This window comes from Lycium ferocissimum, unplaced genomic scaffold (assembly GCF_029784015.1).
Source record: "Lycium ferocissimum isolate CSIRO_LF1 unplaced genomic scaffold, AGI_CSIRO_Lferr_CH_V1 ctg16284, whole genome shotgun sequence".
Classification (NCBI taxonomy): Eukaryota; Viridiplantae; Streptophyta; class Magnoliopsida; order Solanales; family Solanaceae; genus Lycium; species Lycium ferocissimum.
Genome location: NW_026716517.1, coordinates 8,491 through 29,276, shown reverse-complemented (window position 1 = coordinate 29,276; position 20,786 = coordinate 8,491). Strand labels below are relative to the sequence as shown.

The 20,786-nt window shown below is 39.3% G+C and overlaps 2 pseudogenes; both read left to right on the top strand.

Moving 5' to 3' along the window:
* The first annotated feature begins 1,759 nt into the window (after positions 1-1,759).
* On the top strand, positions 1,760-1,875 carry LOC132042576 (5S ribosomal RNA; annotated as a pseudogene).
* A 5,973-nt stretch (positions 1,876-7,848) lies between these two features.
* Positions 7,849-7,964, top strand: LOC132042575 (5S ribosomal RNA; annotated as a pseudogene).
* Positions 7,965-20,786: the final 12,822 nt, after the last annotated feature.

Below are 20,786 nucleotides of genomic sequence, written 5' to 3'. Positions count from 1 at the left end.
TCGGGAAGGAAAAAAATGTATACTATTTTCCGAAAAATTTTCATTATGTAATTGTGTCATGACTTGATAGTAAGCGTGATCATGAGTACTATGTGAGTCAGCGGGTTCGCTCGGCTCTAAATAAGGGTCGGGTGCCCATCACACCCTAACGGAAATTAGTGGTGTGACAAAGTGGTATCGAGCGTGTCCGTCCTAGGGGTTGTCCGCAAAGTCGTGTCCGGTAGAGTCCTGTTTATGGTGTGAAGCGCGCCACATTTATAAACAGGAGGCTACGGGGCATCTAGGATGGTTACGCTTCTTTGACATCTTAGATCGTGCCGTAGAGCCAAGTTATAGGAAATGAGATTCCCGACATTGACTTTTGATTTTAGAAGAGAAGGCGATTAACGATATTGGAAGCTACGAAGTACGCAGGTAAGCAAAGGTATGCAAGGCTTATGTCAGTAAGATATTAAAGTACGATGGAAATACAAGTTCGGATCAAAGAAGAAGCAAATAAGAAAGTGTAATAGGTGCGGTTTGAGCCGGGCCTACAAGGTATGCTTATTATTTTTGTATTGTCAATGATGTCGGGAGCCCCGTGAGGTGTGATATGCTACGATATGCGTATATATATATGGCCCCGTGAGGCATTGTTGGTATTTCCATGTACGGGTTCGAGATAGTAACGATTCTGAGAGGAGACTCTCGCCGAAATTTCCCCGAAAAAAGAAAGAGTGAGATTTAGGTTTGTGATATGTCTAGAAACGGGGTCGTGCCAATAGTAATGAAAAAAAAAAATTTTTTGACTAAAATACGAGCGCGATCGACCTCGGAAAGAAATTAATTGCGGAATTAGGGATAACCATAATTAGAAGTTTGATATCGACACGGTGAAAAGAATTGGGAAAGGCCTTGTAGTCCTAAGAGATGATTCAAGCGGGTAAATTTTGACGAAATGTTATTTAAGGCACTGACCGAACTGATAAGTAGGGACGAATTATGACGCGCTTACGGTTAAAAGCAGTAAAAGTACGATTTAAGACAAGAGCGCAGGGGAAAAGAATTGCCACGGGCATGAAAGTAGTGATGGGACAACTTGTGAGATAATAAGGATAAAGTGGATCGGAAAGGGTAAAGGATTACGAAGTGTCATATTATCGGATCGATTATGAACAGGACGTAATATGAATATAGTAAGAACTATTATGGAAATTAGTAAAGCCTAATTAGAAAGCGGCTAAAGTTATGATGTGGTTTACGTAGCTAGAATATAAAGGTAAGTGTGAAACGGAAAAGTGAACTATAGAGCGAATAAGCGAGATTTATCAAGTTCTGTAAGGAAAGCCTGGAATAAGGGTTATATAATAGTGGGAATGATAGTGGGCGTGAGAAAAGAAAGGGTAATCGGAAGAAGGAAATAAGAAGGGAGTGAGACAACGGTATAGTAATAGACCATGACGCGCGCAATTAAGGATCCGGCGTCGAAGTGACGGGATTGTGAAAGACTCGGTTGTAGAAAGGATGAGGAACAAGGTAAAATGAGAGCAGAAATTCAAAGGCTGTTAACTGAGGATTTATAAATAACGGCGGTCGGGGTGTGTTCATCGTCATCGAGAATTTGGAAGTCTAGAACGAAAGGTAACCATATCCACAGGTGAAAAGCGGATACCGAGAGCCAAAGGAGGGGTAAAACAATAATTATGCTATAAGAGCGCTTCGAAGTCCGTTAAGACTTCGACCTACTCCGGATCACGTGACGGAGGTCATGCGGTGAGGTGGATGCGATCATACCAGCACTAACGCACCGGATCCCATCAGAACTCCGAAGTTAAGCGTGCTTGGGCGAGAGTAGTACTAGGATGGGTGACCCCCTGGGAAGTATGCAAGAAACCCCAAAGATTTAGTCATAAGAGATAAATGAAAAGCTAGGATAGTCTGAATGAAATTAGAGTATACGGAATGGTTGGGGACCATGAAAGGCCACACAGCACGCGACAGACTAGACTAGAAGAGAGACAGAAAGTACGCCACAGCTCTGGAATTAGGATAGGCTTGAATAGCGTTTGGAGGCGTTTTGTGGGCTAGTTGGTAATAATTATATATATATATATATGAATGAGTACGATATTTCGTTTGTGATTGCATTAGTGGACACATGCGTCCAGCTACTGGTGCTACGATAAGGAAGACCCCAAATTGAATAAGGATACTGAACTCCGAATAACAACAAAGGTAAATGGTACGAGTGCTACGAGATGAGGTGCTATTATTTTCACCATAGATTAAGATTGGAAATTTTAACACAACAATATTGGGAGAGGAAAGTGTGGGTAAGTGGAAGACAAAGAGGCCAAAATATCGGAAAAAGGTAAGAAACCCCGGTAAGGGAAGCCCGAGAGAAATTATTGGCAAGGTACGAGATTATTTGAATAAGAATTCGAAGATAGGTATATGAAAAGGATAAGGAGCGGTCATATGGAGCAAAACAAGAATGTGTGAGGTTCGAGAACCAATTTCAAAAGAAAATGGGACTAAAGAAATAGTGACTACGACAAGGAATGTGAAGTAAGAAAAAGAACGATAAAGCCTTGTGACGATGACAGGAGATTTGGCATATAAAGGGACAATATGCAGTCACATTAATGTGATTACCTCGGACGTAAAAGTGTTCTCCTGAAAGGATGATCTAGGAATGAAACAGATTTGTGAGCTTAAAGTGAAAATTTCGTAAACTTCAGAGTCGATGCCACAAATGGCAAAATTGGAAAAGTGTTCGAGGAGGAAGGAACCCAAGGAAGGACAAGGATACTAGCTTGGTATGGTGGGTTAGAAAACCCATGATACGGAATAAGGATTCACGTAAAGACCGAGAAGATTGATTATAAAGGAAAATACGGTAGAAGATAAGGAATGGGCATGAAGAGAAGGATAACTAGAAGAGGGACCCCCCCCCCCAAAAGTGTTATAAGATCCCATAAGGGCAGCTGAACATTCGAGGACGAATGTTTTAAAGGGGGGGAGGATGTTATGTCCCGTATTTTTGAACGTCGGATTATTTGTAAGCTGAGGTGGGGCCCACACGTTAAGATTTTTTTTTTGGAACATGTGACAAGTTATATGAATCACATATGTAAAGTTAAACACAACTCATGAAGGACCCTTGGGCCAAATCAAAGTGGAAGCCCTCCAAACGAATATTTTTAAGAAAACGTTTTCGGGTGACCTGACTTTGAGGGGCAAAAACAGGTATTATAAGTTTGGAATTTGGGAAAATACCAAGAAATAGAAGTTGTAGATAATTGAATTAGCTTTCCAACCATAGGTCGTGGGTTCCCAGGTGACGTCGGTACAAGGAGATATGAACGTTTTAAGGTCGAAAGGTCAGTGGGCTAGGCCAACTCGGGGCCAACCGGGTTGGGCCCAAAAAAAAAAAGAGAAAAATGAGGCCCAAGTGAGGAGGTGGCCGGCCATGGTCCTTAATAAAGGACCCAAGTCCATTTAAATTAGTCATGTGATAAATGTATAAAAGACCATTTAGTCAATATTTATCACTTAGAAGCTTCAAGACAAATTGACAAGGAGAAAAACAAAAGAAACAAGAGCAAAGGAGAAGGCCATTCGGCCATAACTCCAAATTTTTGCTCCTTTGAAATCTTCTCCCAAAAATTATTTTCTTGTGGTATTCCTACTAATTCAAAGGTCCTCTACAACTTGGTGTAATTATTTTGGAAGGAAGGGCACTTGTTTCACCAATTTAGCACCTTGGACAAGTGAAGAAGATAGGAGGAAAAGGTAAGAATTAATTCCTTTTTCTTATGTTATGAAGGTTTGTTTATGTTGTAGTATGTAGAAATGAGTAGAATTTATGGAAATATGGAAGTTTGCAAAGTGGGTGTGTATATGGGTATATGGCCGTGAATATGTATTGATGCATAGGCAATATGAGTTGAATTTTATGTAGTATTCTAGTTGTGTTGTTGAAACTTTGTGATGGAAATGGAAGAAAATGGTTTATGATGGCATGAAAAATGGTTGAAAATGATTATAGGAACTTATGTGATTTCAATGTAGTTTCTATGTAATTATGGAAGTGGAGTTCTAAACGAGAATTATTATGTTAGTTGGTGAATTTGGAGGGATGCAAGTCCATATTGGCATGAAAGATTGGTTGGTAAGTTGTTATAGGGAATTTTGTGATTTTATGGAAGATTTATGTAATGATGAAAATGAAATTGTTAAGGTGTGAATTATGATTATTGTTAATGAAGTTGGAGGATAAAAATGTGTTATGGATATTTATGTCGAAGATTAGAGATTTCGGATGAATTATGGTTTTGGTGGAATTTTTGTATGTTTTGTAAATATTTTGTAGAATGATATGAAATGCTTCCGAATTGTATTTGAATGATCTTTAATTAAAATATAAACATGGAAATATTGATATTGATTTGAAGGTGCAAAGTTGGATTGGAAGTTGTTGGACTATTCAGAAAAGAAGACAATTTATCTTAGAATGCGTTTCAAATCGAATGTTGATGTTATTGGTATTGTTGTTGGTATGGTTGTTGATATTTGAGCCGAGTTAAATCTCGGGGATGTTGTACATATAGGGGAGATGCTGCCCAAATTTTTGTAGACAAGTATTGATTAAGATTGAATTCTTAAGGCCTTACGATTAATATTTGGTAAATGTGACCAATTGTAGATTTTGGACGAAACGGGATTTGAATGTGGAGAAGCGTAAGGAGCGAATAAGGTATGTAAAGCTTCACCTTTTGTTCTCTTGGCATGTCTTAGGCATAATAGGTTTGGATATGAGCCTCGGGGGCGACTCTACTCCTAGGAATCCGAGCTTAGATTTGACCCTTTTTCATTCAATAGAATTGAATTAGATACTTTATGTTTTGTTGGAAAAATAGCTTAAACATTTATAACTCTCACAAATGGAACCGAATTACCTTGAGATTTTCATAGGTGGCTCCATAAAGCCTAATGTTTGTAATTTTACGTACGCCACCTCGACTTGACCCGAAGTGGGCCCCCTATTTCCGAGATCTTTCTACGTTGACCTAATTGGCTTATTTTGAGTGATATGTAAGAACGACTTTTGACTAAGGTTCCGATTAATAAAAAGTGATCATTTTGACTACTCCATTGAGTTCCATGATATATTTTGCCATGTACAAACGATCCCAAAGGTTTTGTCTTTGACATCATTCGTCGCAACTCTGAAAGGTATGACCTATGGCTATTGTCTGACTTCCTTTAAATGATCTATCGTCTGGATTGTTCTTTCGAGTCTTAGCAAACATTGTATATTTTATGTTGCATGTGGTTTCTCACTACTCTCGCTCGTGCGAGCTGTTATTACATCTTTCACCGCGTCCGGGCCGGGCATGTATTCGTGCAATTCCACCGCATTATTCACCGCGTCCCTCACTAGAGGGCCGGGGCATGTTATATATATATATATACATATGATGATGATGATGTGATGACGGGGAGGTGGCCGGGATGGCATATGATGATTCCTTCACCGCGTCCCTCACTAGAGGGCCGGGGCATGTTGCATGTGCATAAATATGATGATTTTACTTACCGCGTCCCTCATTAGAGGGCCGGGGCATGTTGTGTACGCATATGTTCATGATGATTTCTTTATTTATGTTACTCAGTCCATTAGTGCTTTTGAAACGCATGATTTACATTCGAGGTAAGCTTATGAGATCCGATTCTTTGTACTACCATTCGTCCTCTTTATTTCCGTATGGTTCGATTCTCGTATCTCTTGCTTTACATACTCGGTACATATTCCGTACGACCCCCTTTCTTCGGGGGTCGCGTTTCATGCGCGCGGTACACCCGGATGAGTTGAAGACATTAGCGAAAGATGTTCCGGCGGGATTGGCGAGCTCCGGTTGCTCAGTGCTTTGCCAAGTCAAAGTATTATGTTATAGTATCATGTTCTCGTGTTAGAGACTTTGCGAACGACGTGTTGTGGGTATAGGATGTCGGTTATGTAAGTGGCTATGTAAGCCGATGAATTATCATGCATTGTATTATAAGTGTTATATGTCTTTATGTGTTACAAGTTTTCATTGATTCGGAAAGGAAAAAAAAATGTATACTATTTTCCGAAAAATTTTCATTATGTAATTGTGTCATGACTTGATAGTAAGCGTGATCATGAGTACTATGTGAGTCAGCGGGTTCGCTCGGCTCTAAATAAGGGTCGGGTGCCCATCACACCCTAACGGAAATTAGGGTGTGACAAAGTGGTATCGAGCGGTGTCCGTCCTAGGGGTTGTCTGCAAAGTCGTGTCCGGTAGAGTCCTGTTTATGGTGTGAAGCGCGCCACATTTATAAACAGGAGGCTACGGGGCATCTAGGATGGTTACGCTTCTTTGACATCTTAGATCGTGCCGTAGAGCCAAGTTATAGGAAATGAGATTCCCGACATTGACTTTTGATTTTAGAAGAGAAGGCGATTAACGATATTGGAAGCTACGAAGTACGCAGGTAAGCAAAGGTATGCAAGGCTTATGTCAGGTAAGATATTAAAGTACGATGGAAATACAAGTTCAGATCAAAGAAGAAGCAAATAAGAAAGTGTAATAGGTGCAGTTTGAGCTGGGCCTACAAGGTATGCTTATTATTTTTGTACTGTCAATGATGTCGGGAGCCCTGTGAGGCTGTGATATGCTACGATATGCGTATATATATATGCTGGCCCTGTGAGGCATTGTTGGTATTTCCTGTGTACAGGTTCGAGATAGTAACGATACAGAGGAGACTCTGCCGAAATTTCCCCAGAAATAAAGAAAGAGTGAGATTTAGGTTTGTGATATGTCTAGAAACGGGGTCGTGCCAATAGTAATGAAAAAAAAAATTTGACTAAAATACGAGCGCAGTCGACCTCGGGAAAGAAATTAATTGCGGAATTAGGGATAACCATAATTAGAAGTTTGATATCGACACGGTGAAAAGAACTGGGAAAGGCCTTGTAGTCCTAAGAGATGATTCAAGCGGGTAAATTTTGACGAAATGTTATTTAAGGCACTGACCGAACTGATAAGTAGGGACGAATTATGACGCTTACGGTTAAAAGCGTAAAAGTACGATTTAAGACAAGAGCGCGGGGAAAAGAATTGCCACGGGCATGAAAGTAGTGATGGGACAACTTGTGAGATAATAAGGATAAAGTGGATCGGGGAAAGGGTAAAGGATTACGAAGTGTCATATTATCGGATCGATTATGAACGGACGTAATATGAATATAGTAAGAACTCGTTATGGAAATTAGTAAAGCCTAATTAGAAAGCGGCTAAAGCTATGATGTGGTTTACATAGCTAGAATATAAAGGTAAGTGTGAGACGGAAAAGTGAACTATAGAGCGAATAAGCGAGATTTATCAGGTTCTGTAAGGAAAGCCTGGAATAAGGGTTATATAATAGTGGGAATGATAGTGGGCGTGAGAAAAGAAAGGGTAATCGGAAGAAGGAAATAAGAAGGGAGTGAGACAACGGTATAGTAATAGACCATGACGCGCGCAATTAAGGATCCAGGCGTCAGAAGTGACGGGATTGTGAAAGACTCGGTTGTAGAAAGGATGAGGAACAAGGTAAAATGAGAGCAGAAATTCAAAGGCTGGTAACTGAGGATTTATAAATAACGGCGGTCGGGGTGTGTTCATCGTCATCGAGAATTTGGAAGTCTAGAACGAAAGGTAACCATATCCACAGGTGAAAAGCGGATACCGAGAGCCAAAGGAGGGGTAAAACAGTAATTATGCTATAAGAGCGCTTCGAAGTCCGTTAAGACTTCGACCTACTCCGGATCACGTGACGGAGGTCATGCGGTGAGGTGGATGCGATCATACCAGCACTAACGCACCGGATCCCATCAGAACTCCGAAGTTAAGCGTGCTTGGGCGAGAGTAGTACTAGGATGGGTGACCCCCTGGGAAGTATGCAAGAAACCCCAAAGATTTAGTCATAAGAGATAAATGAAAAGCTAGGATAGTCCGAATGAAATTAGAGTATACGGAATGGTTGGGGACCATGAAAGGCCACACGGACGCGACAGACTAGACTAGAAGAGAGACAGAAAGTACGCCACAGCTCTGGAATTAGGATAGGCTTGAATAGCGTTTGGAGGCGTTTTGTGGGCTAGTTGGTAATAATTATATGTATATATATATATATGAATGAGTACGATATTTTGTTTGTGATTGCATCAGTGGACACATGCGTCCAGCTACTGGTGCTACGATAAGGAAGACCCCAAATTGAATAAGGATACTGAACTCCGAATAACAACAAAGGTAAATGGTACGAGTGCTACGAGATGAGGTGCTATTATTTTCACCATAGATTAAGATTGGAAATTTTAACACAACAATATTGGGAGAGGAAAGTGTGGGTAAGTGGAAGACAAAGAGGCCAAAATATCGGAAAAAGGTAAGAAACCTGGTAAGGGAAGCCCGAGAGAAATTATTGGCAAGGTACGAGATTATTTGAATAAGAATTCGAAGATAGGTATATGAAAAGGATAAGGAGCGGTCATATGGAGCAAAACAAGAATGTGTGAGGTTCGAGAACCAATTTCAAAAGAAAATGGGACTAAAGAAATAGTGACTACGACAAGGAATGTGAAGTAAGAAAAAGAACGATAAAGCCTTGTGACGATGACAGGAGATTTGGCATATAAAGGGACAATATGCGAGTCACATTAATGTGATTACCTCGGACGTAAAAGTGTTCTCCTGAAAGGATGATCTAGGAATGAAACAGATTTGTGAGCTTAAAGTGAAAATTTCGTAAACTTCAGAGTCGATGCCACAAATGGCAAAATTGGAAAAGTGTTCGAGGAGGAAGGAACCCAAGGAAGGACAAGGATACTAGCTTGGTATGGTGGGTTAGAAAACCCATGATACGGAATAAGGATTCACGTAAAGACCGAGAAGATTGATTATAAAGGAAAATACGGTAGAAGATAAGGAATGGGCATGAAGAGAAGGATAACTAGAAGAGGGACCCCCCCCCCCCAAAGTGTTATAAGATCCCATAAGGGCAGCTGAACATTCGAGGACGAATGTTTTAAAGGGGGGGAGGATGTTATGTCCCGTATTTTTGAACGTCGGATTATTTGTAAGCTGAGGTGGGGCCCACACGTTAAGATTTTTTTTTTTTTTGGAACATGTGACAAGTTATATGAATCACATATGTAAAGTTAAACACAACTCATGAAGGACCCTTGGGCCAAATCAAAGTGGAAGCCCTCCAAACGAATATTGTTAAGAAAACGTTTTCGGGTGACCTGACTTTGAGGGGAAAAACAGGTATTATAAGTTTGGAATTTGGGAAAATACCAAGAAATAGAAGTTGTAGATAATTGAATTAGATTTCCAACCATAGGTCGTGGGTTCCCAGGTGACGTCGGTACAAGGAGATATGAACGTTTTAAGGTCGAAAGGTCAGTGGGCTAGGCCAACTCGGGGCCAACCGGGTTGGGCCCAAAAAAAAAAAAGAGAAAAATGAGGCCCAAGTGAGGAGGTGGCCGGCCATGGTCCTTAATAAAGGACCCAAGTCCATTTAAATTAGTCATGTGATAAATGTATAAAAGACCATTTAGTCAATATTTATCACTTAGAAGCTTCAAGACAAATTGACAAGGAGAAAAACAAAAGAAACAAGAGCAAAGGAGAAGGCCATTCGGCCATAACTCCAAATTTTTGCTCCTTTGAAATCTTCTCCCAAAAATTATTTTCTTGTGGTATTCCTACTAATTCAAAGGTCCTCTACAACTTGGTGTAATTATTTTGGAAGGAAGGGCACTTGTTTCACCAATTTAGCACCTTGGACAAGTGAAGAAGATAGGAGGAAAAGGTAAGAATTAATTCCTTTTTCTTATGTTATGAAGGTTTGTTTATGTTGTAGTATGTAGAAATGAGTAGAATTTATGGAAATATGGAAGTTTGCAAAGTGGGTGTGTATATGGGTATATGGCCGTGAATATGTATTGATGCATAGGCAATATGAGTTGAATTTTATGTAGTATTCTAGTTGTGTTGTTGAAACTTTGTGATGGAAATGGAAGAAAATGGTTTATGATGGCATGAAAAATGGTTGAAAATGATTATAGGAACTTATGTGATTTCAATGTAGTTTCTATGTAATTATGGAAGTGGAGTTCTAAACGAGAATTATTATGTTAGTTGGTGAATTTGGAGGGATGCAAGTCCATATTGGCATGAAAGATTGGTTGGTAAGTTGTTATAGGGAATTTTGTGATTTTATGGAAGATTTATGTAATGATGAAAATGAAATTGTTAAGGTGTGAATTATGATTATTGTTAATGAAGTTGGAGGATAAAAATGTGTTATGGATATTTATGTCGAAGATTAGAGATTTCGGATGAATTATGGTTTTGGTGGAATTTTTGTATGTTTTGTAAATATTTTGTAGAATGATATGAAATGCTTCCGAATTGTATTTGAATGATCTTTAATTAAAATATAAACATGGAAATATTGATATTGATTTGAAGGTGCAAAGTTGGATTGGAAGTTGTTGGACTATTCGAAAAGAAGACAATTTATCTTAGAATGCGTTTCAAATCGAATGTTGATGTTATTGGTATTGTTGTTGGTATGGTTGTTGATATTTGAGCCGAGTTAAATCTCGGGGATGTTGTACATATAGGGGAGATGCTGCCCAAATTTTTGTAGACAAGTATTGATTAAGATTGAATTCTTAAGGCCTTACGATTAATATTTGGTAAATGTGACCAATTGTAGATTTTGGACGAAACGGGATTTGAATGTGGAGAAGCGTAAGGAGCGAATAAGGTATGTAAAGCTTCACCTTTTGTTCTCTTGGCATGTCTTAGGCATAATAGGTTTGGATATGAGCCTCGGGGCGACTCTACTCCTAGGAATCCGAGCTTAGATTTGACCCTTTTTCATTCAATAGAATTGAATTAGATACTTTATGTTTTGTTGGAAAAATAGCTTAAACATTTATAACTCTCACAAATGGAACCGAATTACCTTGAGATTTTCATAGGTGGCTCCATAAAGCCTAATGTTTGTAATTTTACGTACGCCACCTCGACTTGACCCGAAGTGGGCCCCTATTTCCGAGATCTTTCTACGTTGACCTAATTGGCTTATTTTGAGTGATATGTAAGAACGACTTTTGACTAAGGTTCCGATTAATAAAAAGTGATCATTTTGACTACTCCATTGAGTTCCATGATATATTTTGCCATGTACAAACGATCCCAAAGGTTTTGTCTTTGACATCATTCGTCGCAACTCTGAAAGGTATGACCTATGGCTATTGTCCGACTTCCTTTAAATGATCTATCGTCCGGATTGTTCTTTCGAGTCTTAGCAAACATTGTATATTTTATGTTGCATGTGGTTTCTCACTACTCGCTCGTGCGAGCTCGTTATTACATCTTTCACCGCGTCCCGGGCCGGGCATGTATTCGTGCAATTCCACCGCATTATTCACCGCGTCCCTCACTAGAGGGCGGGGCATGTTATATATATATATATATATATATATATATATATATATATATATATATATATATATATATATATATATATATATATATATACATGATGATGATGATGTGATGACGGGGAGGTGGCCAGGATGGCATATGATGATTCCCTTCACCGCGTCCCTCACTAGAGGGCCGGGGCATGTTGCATGTGCATAAATATGATGATTTTACTTACCGCGTCCCTCATTAGAGGGCCGGGGCATGTTGTGTACGCATATGTTCATGATGATTTCTTTATTTATGTTACTCAGTCCATTAGTGCTTTTGAAACGCATGATTTACATTCGAGGTAAGCTTATGAGATCCGATTCTTTGTACTACCATTCTCGCTCCTCTTTATTTCCGTATGGTTCGATTCTTCGTATCTACGCTTTACATACTCGGTACATATTCCGTATCGACCCCCTTTCTTCGGGGGCTGCGTTTCATGCCGCGGTACACCCAGGATGAGTTGAAGACATTAGCGTTAAGATGTTCCGGCGGGATTGGCGAGCTCCGCTTTCGGAGTGTTTGCCAAGTCAAAGTATTATGTTATAGTATCATGTTCGTGTTAGAGACTTTGCGTGTCACTTGATAGTAAGTGTTGTGGGTATAGGATGTCGGTTATGTAAGTGGCTATGTAAGCCGATGAATTATCATGCATTGTATTATAAGTGCTATATATCTTTATGTGTTACAAGTTTTCATTGATTCGGGAAAGGAAAAAAAAATGTATACTATTTTCCGAAAAATTTTCATTATGTAATTGTGCCATGACTTGATAGTAAGGGCTGTTTTAGAAGCTAATGTGATTTTAATGTAGTTTCTTGTATTTATGAAAATGATGTTGTTAACGTATGAGTGTTGGTATAGTTCATGAATTTTAAGAGAGAAATGTGTTGTTATTGTTCTTGTCGAGTTTGGGAGTGTTTCTGCAGGTTGTGATATTGGTTTGGCTGTTTTGAATATTGTGCGGATTGTTTGAAGTGTTCTCTAGGTCTTGATTGAATGTTCTCTGTTAGTACTTGAACGTGTGGTTAGCGGGTGTTGGCTTGATTGTATGTGGTTGATTTGAATATAAATGAAATGTCATCGAATTGTGTAGAAAGTTAGAGTTACTAATGTTAGAATACGTTTTGAATTAATTGTTGGATGCTAGTATGGTTGTTGGTATTGTTGTTGATGATTTGGCCGAGTTGAATTCTCGGGTTTGTTGAGTTTACAAAGGAAATGTGCTGCCGCCGAATTTCTCAGAATGAAGTGCTAGCTTAGGATTGATTCCTAAGTAACTATCGCTAATGTTTAGTACCTAACGATGCTATTGCATCTTGGAAAGCCCGAGACTTAAGTTTGGATTAGCTTAGAAGCGGACGAGGTATGTAAAGCTTACCCTTTCTTTCTTTTGGCATGTCTTAGAAGTAAGTAAGATACGATACGAGTCTTGCGGTATCTCCATTCATGATCCGAGCATGTCTATGATTCTTATTCACCTCTTAATACTCGCATTCTTAATATAATCGAGCTATTGCCCTCGTAGCCTTTTATATGTTTGGATAGTAAATGTTGTATAAAGAATTCCTGCTCCCAAAGGATCCCATGTTGAATAATGTCCCTAACTTTCATAAATGGGCTCGGATCGCTTTGATACGTTCGTAGAGGGTCCTATAACGAATAATGTCCGTAACTTTCACAAGCGGGCTCGAATTGGTTTGAAACATGTCTATGATCTCCGAGACCTTCCTTATGTAGTCCTAATGACATTTTGAAAGTACTTAACGTGACTATCGTCATAACCCTCGAGCGTTGATTACTTACTTACCTGTCGAGTCACAAAACATGATTTATATATATGATTACTCATTACTCGTTTGTGCATTCGTTATTACATCTTTCACCGAGTCCCTCATTAAAGGGCCGGACACGTTTATATGTGATACGAGATCTTTGTGATACGAAGTATGCTGTGTGCTAGAGTAGGATGTGTTACGGAGAATGCTGTGTTCTGGAGTATGATGTGTTATGACGCCAATGACAAGGTGGAGACCATGTTCACCTAGCCCTATAATGGGCCGGATATGTTTTCTACTATTAATATGCATGATTTGTATTTCAAAAGTAAGCATTTTGGCATTTCTGGTTATTATACTTGTTATCTGTACTTCTTATACATAATTGTGTTTCAAATGCAAGCATTTTGGTATTCTGGTCTATGTACTTGTTCACTGTACTTCTCATTTCGGATATCTTCCTGATCACTGTATTTCATGCTTTACATGCTCCCGCAGACATATTCCCAGCATCGACTTCTTCGGGGGTCGCGTTTCATGCCCATGCAGTACCGACGATCGTTTTGGTGATCCGCCGCCGCAGGATATCTATTCTCGCGATCTTCGGGGGCGCTTCCTCATTCCGAGCCTATGTTGTACGTACACTCTCATGGTATATATGTACGTCTGTTCGGGCACGGCGGGGCCCCGTCCCGTCATATGATTCTCATGGTATTTATAGAGGTCTATAGACACATGTGTAGGTTGCGAATAGTGCGTGTCACCATGTCCGTGCGATTTATGTTTTGGGCATCCCCGCATGCGCGCGCCCCGTCGGCTGCGTGTATATATATGTTTTCTTGAGATGTTGTGTTTATTGTGATAGCCTTGCCGACTTATATGCGATATGTATATATATGTTTATATGTGACAGTTTGAGATGACGACTGACCTGTGTATGCGTATAAGTTGTTTGCATGCTGATTATGGTTAATAGGTGTGTACGAGTGTCCAGTTCGGGCACTAGTCATGGCCCACGGGGTTGGGTCGTGACACAAGGGCACAACGCAAGAAGTCAAGAAGCCTTTTGAAAAGAACAATCCAAGTGAAGAACCCTCCAAAAGTTGTGCCAACAGAAGGAGGTATTAAGTCCCTCCAATGTTTCAAATGTCAAGGGTACGGTTATAGTATGAGTGAATCTCCCAACCGGAGGGCATTTTTTTGTGAGAGTTGATGGTCCTTGTCCCGATGCCATGACCCAAACTGGAGAGCCATGATGGGCATCTGGCCCTACTCGCCAATTACCACTAGACATACATCCGTAACGTAATCATAAGCATAGGTGGGCCATTAGATCCGCCATGAGATAACTTGCGGACCACAGAAGTAATAAACTGAAATAGGATAAGTACAAAGGACATAACTACAAAAATAAGCTGGACATACTGTACGGGCCGACAAGGCCGTATAACATCTAACTGTACATAACTGTGTACAAGACTATTGTTATATCCCGTATTTTGTGCGTTGGAATATTTTAAGTTGGTTGCGACAAGTTAAGAACAAGGCTGTTTTTTTTTTCCGACTTTGTTAAGATGCATATTCATCTTTTATTGGTATGGAGTGTTAAGGGTAAATTTGGAATAAAGAAAATTTGAGGTTAAAAGTGAATTATGGGAAGTTAAGCATTTCATGAAAATTAAGGGCTATAAGTTGGAAGGAATATTTCATGAAATAGCATAAATGGCCAAGTGGCCATGGGGCCGTATAGGCACCCACACATGGCTAGCCAATTAATTCAAGCCATCAAGGGGGCCATGTGTTCATATTATATTGGTAAGGCATATATATATATATATATATATATATATATATATATATATATATATATATATATATATATATATATGTATAAGTTATGAAAAGCAAGACATTCATCACTCATAATTCTAGAAAATTGGAGAAGTTTGAGAAAAAGAGAGAGAGAGGGTTCGGCCAAGGAGAGGTGGCCGAATGGCTCCATGGAAAATTGATCATGGAAAATTATTTTCTTAGTCTCTCTATCAATTGAAGGGTCCTTTACAACGTGGAGTAGTCATTGGGACAAACAAGTCATCCAATCTTAAAAGAACAAACTCTAGCCAAGTCGAAGAATCAAGTGAAGGAGGTAAGGTTCAATCTTTTCTTTTATATGTTATGAATGGTTGGTGTATGTCGTAGTATGTGGAAATGAATGAAATTCATGAAATTATGGGGGTTGAAGTGGAACCGTGTGTGTGTGGGTTTGGCCGTGTGTAATTATTATTTATGTGAGAGTGTCCTTGAATATTGTTTGAATGGTTTCGGATTAGTAATCGAATGTGTGATGTTGGTGTTAGTTTGGTTATATGCGGTTGAATTGAATATAAGTGAATGTCGTCGCATTATGTGAAAAAAGGTTGTTAATGTTAGAATGCATTTTGAATTAATGATTGATGTTATTAGAATGGTTGTTAGGTTGCTGATAATATTGGTAGTCGAATTCTCGGGTTGTTGAATTTATAGGGGAAATGCTGCCCAAATTTAAATAAATGAAGTGCGAGCTTGGAATTGGATTCCGAGGTGCCTATGGCTAATGTTTGGTGTCTAATGACGTTATTGTAGATTTTGAGAAGCCGAGGCTTAAGTTCGGAATAAGCGTAGGGGCTTGGACGAGGTATGTAAAGCCCACCTTTCTTTCTTTTGGCATGTCTTAGTGTAAGTAAGCTATGACACGAGTCTCGAGATAACTCTACTCGATGATCCCTCGAAAGATGTCTCACGAGTCCTATTTGCTTCTTGATGTTGGCATCCTTAGTATGGTCAAGCTATGGTCCGTATGTCTATATGATTGGTTTCAAATGTTGCATAAAAAAGCTTTGTTTTTAAAAGAGTTCTCAGAACTACCAACGCCTAACTTTCACGAAGGAGCTCGGATCGCTTCAAACGATCGTAGAAGATTTGATAACGAGTGATAATCTTTAACTTTCATAGGCGGGGCCCGGATTGGGTTGACGCTCGTCCGTGGGTCCCGCGACTTTCCTTGTATAGTTTTGACGACCTATTTTTGAAAGAACTTAACGTGGCTCAGCATTCCGGCCCGAGCATGGTTACTTACTTTATCCGTTAAGTACGAAACGAGGATTTTATGCATACGATTTTGATACGTATCTATGGTTTCTAAAAAAGTTCTACTTGATCCGTTCTAAGTGACGCTCGAGGAAACTTGATTTGACTATTGTTTTGGCTTTTAAATGATGGTTCGTTTGATTAACCTATTGAGTCTTTGAAAATGTTTTAAACTGTGTTTGGTTACTCACGATTCTGCTCGTGCATTCTGTTGTTACATTTTTTGCCAAGTCCCGAGCCGATTATGTTATCGTGCGCACTATGTGTATTCTGAAGTATGATGTGTATTCTGAAGTATGATAGGTATTCTGAAGTATGATGTGTATTCCGAATTATGATGTGACACGAAGTATGATGTGATGCGAAGTCTGATATGATGATTCTGGCGTCCCGTATTTCATGCATTCGGATAATTCGAGAAAGTCGTGGCAAGCTATGGACAAGATCATTTTCAAGAATCATTTTAATGTACGAGTTGTTAGGAATATTATTTGTGAACATTGGTGGTATGGAAATATTGAGAAAGGCCAAGGGTAAAAAGAAATTTGTAAAATGGCCAATGAAAATAATGTGGAAGGTTTGGGGCAAAATGGTAATATTAAGAAAAGTCGAGGGGCAAAATGGGAATTTCACCCAAGTTTCATGAAAATTCTAAAAAGGCCATATTGGCCATGTGACAAAAAGAAAAAAAAAAGAAAAGAAGAAAAGGGATGAAAAATGATGACAATTAAGTCATCTTTTAATTTCAAAGGATTCTAGAAAAAAAAGAAGACATGTGGATATTTTAGGATTGGAAGGGACTAATATGTAAATGTGGAAAGATGATTAGTTCATCATCTATTTAAGAATTGGAGAGGAGGAAAGAAAGAAAAAAAGAGAAGGGAGAGGAGATAGAGGGGCACGACCAAGAGCAAGGAAAGAAAAAAAAAATCTTGGAGCCTTCAACTTTGATTCAAAAACTTATCTCTACTTGAATTCCTATTAAGCTCAAGGTCCTCTTCAAGATGATATAATTATTTTGGCAAGAAACTACCTTTTGTGGCAAGTGGAAGAATTGAGAAAAGGTAAGAATTTTATCATTTTCATACCATGGAAGATATATACATGTGTTGTAGATGATTTATGAATGTTGAAATATGTGGAAAAGGGCGAAATTCATGAAATATATGTGTGTGTAGTATGGCCGAAAATAGGGGTGTCATGAAGAATAAATGAAATGATTTTATTGAGCATGTTGATTGTTGTTGAGTTGTGAATTTTATGATGTTAAATGAGGATTAAACGATTGGAAATGAAGTTGAACTCGTTTGTGGATTATGGAAGAAATTAATGTGATGTTAGTATGGTTCCTTATGATTATAAGAGTGAATGATATTGCTAAAGTATAGATTTTATGTAATTATGGAAATGGAATTGTAAGATGCAAATTACGATTGTCGTTAATGAAATTGGAAGACAAAAATGTGTTGTGGAAGTTATGTCTAAAGTTGGAAGCTTTGGATGAATTATGGTTTCGGTGGAACTTTTGAATAATTTATGGAAACAATGTGAAATTCTCTTGATTTGCCTTTGAATGGCTTTGAAGTGAAGAATGAATACGAAAATGGTAATATTAGTTTGATAACGAGAAGTTGGAATGGAAGTTGTCGCCTTATATAGAAATGAAGACTATTTATGTTATAGTGCTTATGACAATTGTTGATGTTGTTGTGTTGTTGTTGTTGACATTAAGGGCCGAGCCATATCCTCGGGATGGTGTGTTTACGGGGGAAATCTTTTGCCAAAATTTCGGTAGACAAGTATTGAGGCAAGATTGGAATTTTAAGTCTCATGAATAGTAATTGGTAAATGCGACCAAATTGCGGATTTTGGCAAACTTGGAATTTGGATTTGGAGTAGCGTAAACGGCGGAAAAGGTATGTAAGGCTTCACTTTCTTTCTTTGGCATGTCTTAGATGTAATAGGCTTGAGCATGTGCCTCGGGGATCACTCTAATTCTAGAAATCCGAGGTTGAATTTAGCTACTATTCATTCAGTAGAATTGAACTAACTAAGTTATGCTTTATTGTAAGAAAGGTTCAAACGTCCGTAACTTTTGAAAATGAAAGTGGAATGCCTTAAAATCTTCGAGGGTAATCTAATAAGACGTAATGACCACGTTTTTATGTTCGTTACCCAACTTGACTCGAAGTGGGCCCACAATTCCCGAGACCCTTCCGTATTGCTCCATTTGCCTTATTTATGTACGATAATTAAAGGAAACTTTTGGCTATTGTCCCGACTATTAAACGATGGTTGTTTTAAGCTGTTTCATTGGGTGTTCTAAGATACTTTGTTGTGTAATAGTGTTCCTAATATGGTTATTGCTTCGGTTCCCAAAGAAATAGCTTCTGAAACACACGTAGAACATTCCGTACTTCAAATGCTCGTAACTTTTCATATTAAGTCGGATTGACTCGAAACTTGTTCTGAACCTTTAGGTGTCGGTAGGTAAACGCATCTGTCAAGTTTTAACATTGGTTTGCGTGCGTAGGGTCATTAGCCTTCTTATGCTAACTCGGATTAATTTGATACGCGTTTGTAGTTCACTAATAATTTTAAAGGAACTAATTTTGTACAAGAGGCACAAAACTAATTTTCAAACCACTCCGAAGGGAGTGTGATATTTTATTATTTAAACTTTCAAAAAAACCACTCCGAAGGGAGTGCGATATTTATTACTCAGATTTTCCAAAACCACTCCGAAGGGGGTGTGTGAAATTTTTATTATTATTATTATTATTATTATTATTATTATTATTATTATTATTACTATTATGCCCGAAGGAACTAGGATTAGTATTATGTCACGAGTGGCATGCCCGAAGGGGCCGGGGGTAGCCGTATGTCACGAGTGGCATGCCCGAAGGGGCTAGGTATATTATGTCGGGGCATGTCCGAAAGGGGCCAGGATAGACGTATGTTGGACCGGCATGCCCGAAGGGGCCATCATCTTATATCGGGGCCAGCATGTCCGAAGGGGCCAGGATAGACGTATGTTGGACCGGTATGCCCGAAGGGGCCATCATTTATTTCGGGACCGGCATGCCGAAGGGCCGTGATAGACGTATGTCGGGACCGACACACCCGAAGGGGATTATTATTATCATTATTATTACTACTATTATTATTACTAGGCGGAAGCGGCCGTCCGAAGGGACTATTTTCCTTAGACATTAAATCCATACTGGGTATCCTAAACTTGCTTACTGTTGTACTTTTCTGATTCATGCTTTACATACTCAGTACATTTTCCGTACTGACCCCCTTTCTTCGGGGGCTGCGTTTCATGCCACGCAGGTACTCCCAGATGAGCTGAAGTTATTTTAGAAGATGTTCCAGCGAGAGATGGCGAGCTCCACCTCAGTTCGGAGTGTTGCCGGGTCAAAGTGTTCGTGTCATGGTATTTGGTATATGTTAGAGACTTTGCAGACAGTGTCCTGTGGATAGTGCGTCGGGAAGTGCGGTTAATTTGTAAATGTTAAAAGAGTATGTATTTTCAGATGATTTTAGCTGGAAAAAGCACGTACTTGATTGAAAAGTTTTCTTAATCTGTGCAAAGATAATGATTCTTTGTTTGAAAAGTTCCATGTTTTGAAAAGTTTTCGAAATGGCAGGTTTTAGTAACGCAAAGGTTTAAGGGTTCGCTCGGCTCTGAGGAGAGTCGGGTGCCCATCACACCCTAGTAAGGTCGGGGCGTGACAAAGTGGTATCAGAGCAGGTCTGTCCTAGGGGTTGTCTGCAAAGTCGTGTCCAGTAGAGTCTTGTTTATGGTGTGTTGCGCGCCACATTTATAAACAGGAGGCTACGGGGCATCTAGGGATTGTTGACCTTCTTCATATACGAGATCGTGCGATAGAGCCCAGTCATAGGACATGAAGTCCCTTGTACTAATCTTTTATTTCAGCTGAAGGACGATGTCGACAAAAGAAAGCGATCTATGACATCAATGGTTACAAAGTACAGTGGTAAACAACGGTGCGGACGAGGCATGTTGGATGAGGTAAGAATATTGAAGTATTACTGAAATGTAAGTCGGGAGGATGAAAGTGAAGGTGAACATTAAGAATCGAAAGGGGTAAAATAGTAATTGAACAAGAAAGGACATGTTGCAAACATGTCTCGGAATCTGTAAAACGGCGGCTCCAGATTATGTGGCAAAGGCCATACGAGGAAGTGGATGCGATTATATCAGCATTAAGGCACCAAATTCCACCAAAGTTTTGAGGTTAAGCGTGCTCAGGCGGGAGCAATTTCATGATGGGTGACCCCCTGGGAAGTATGCCAAAATTTT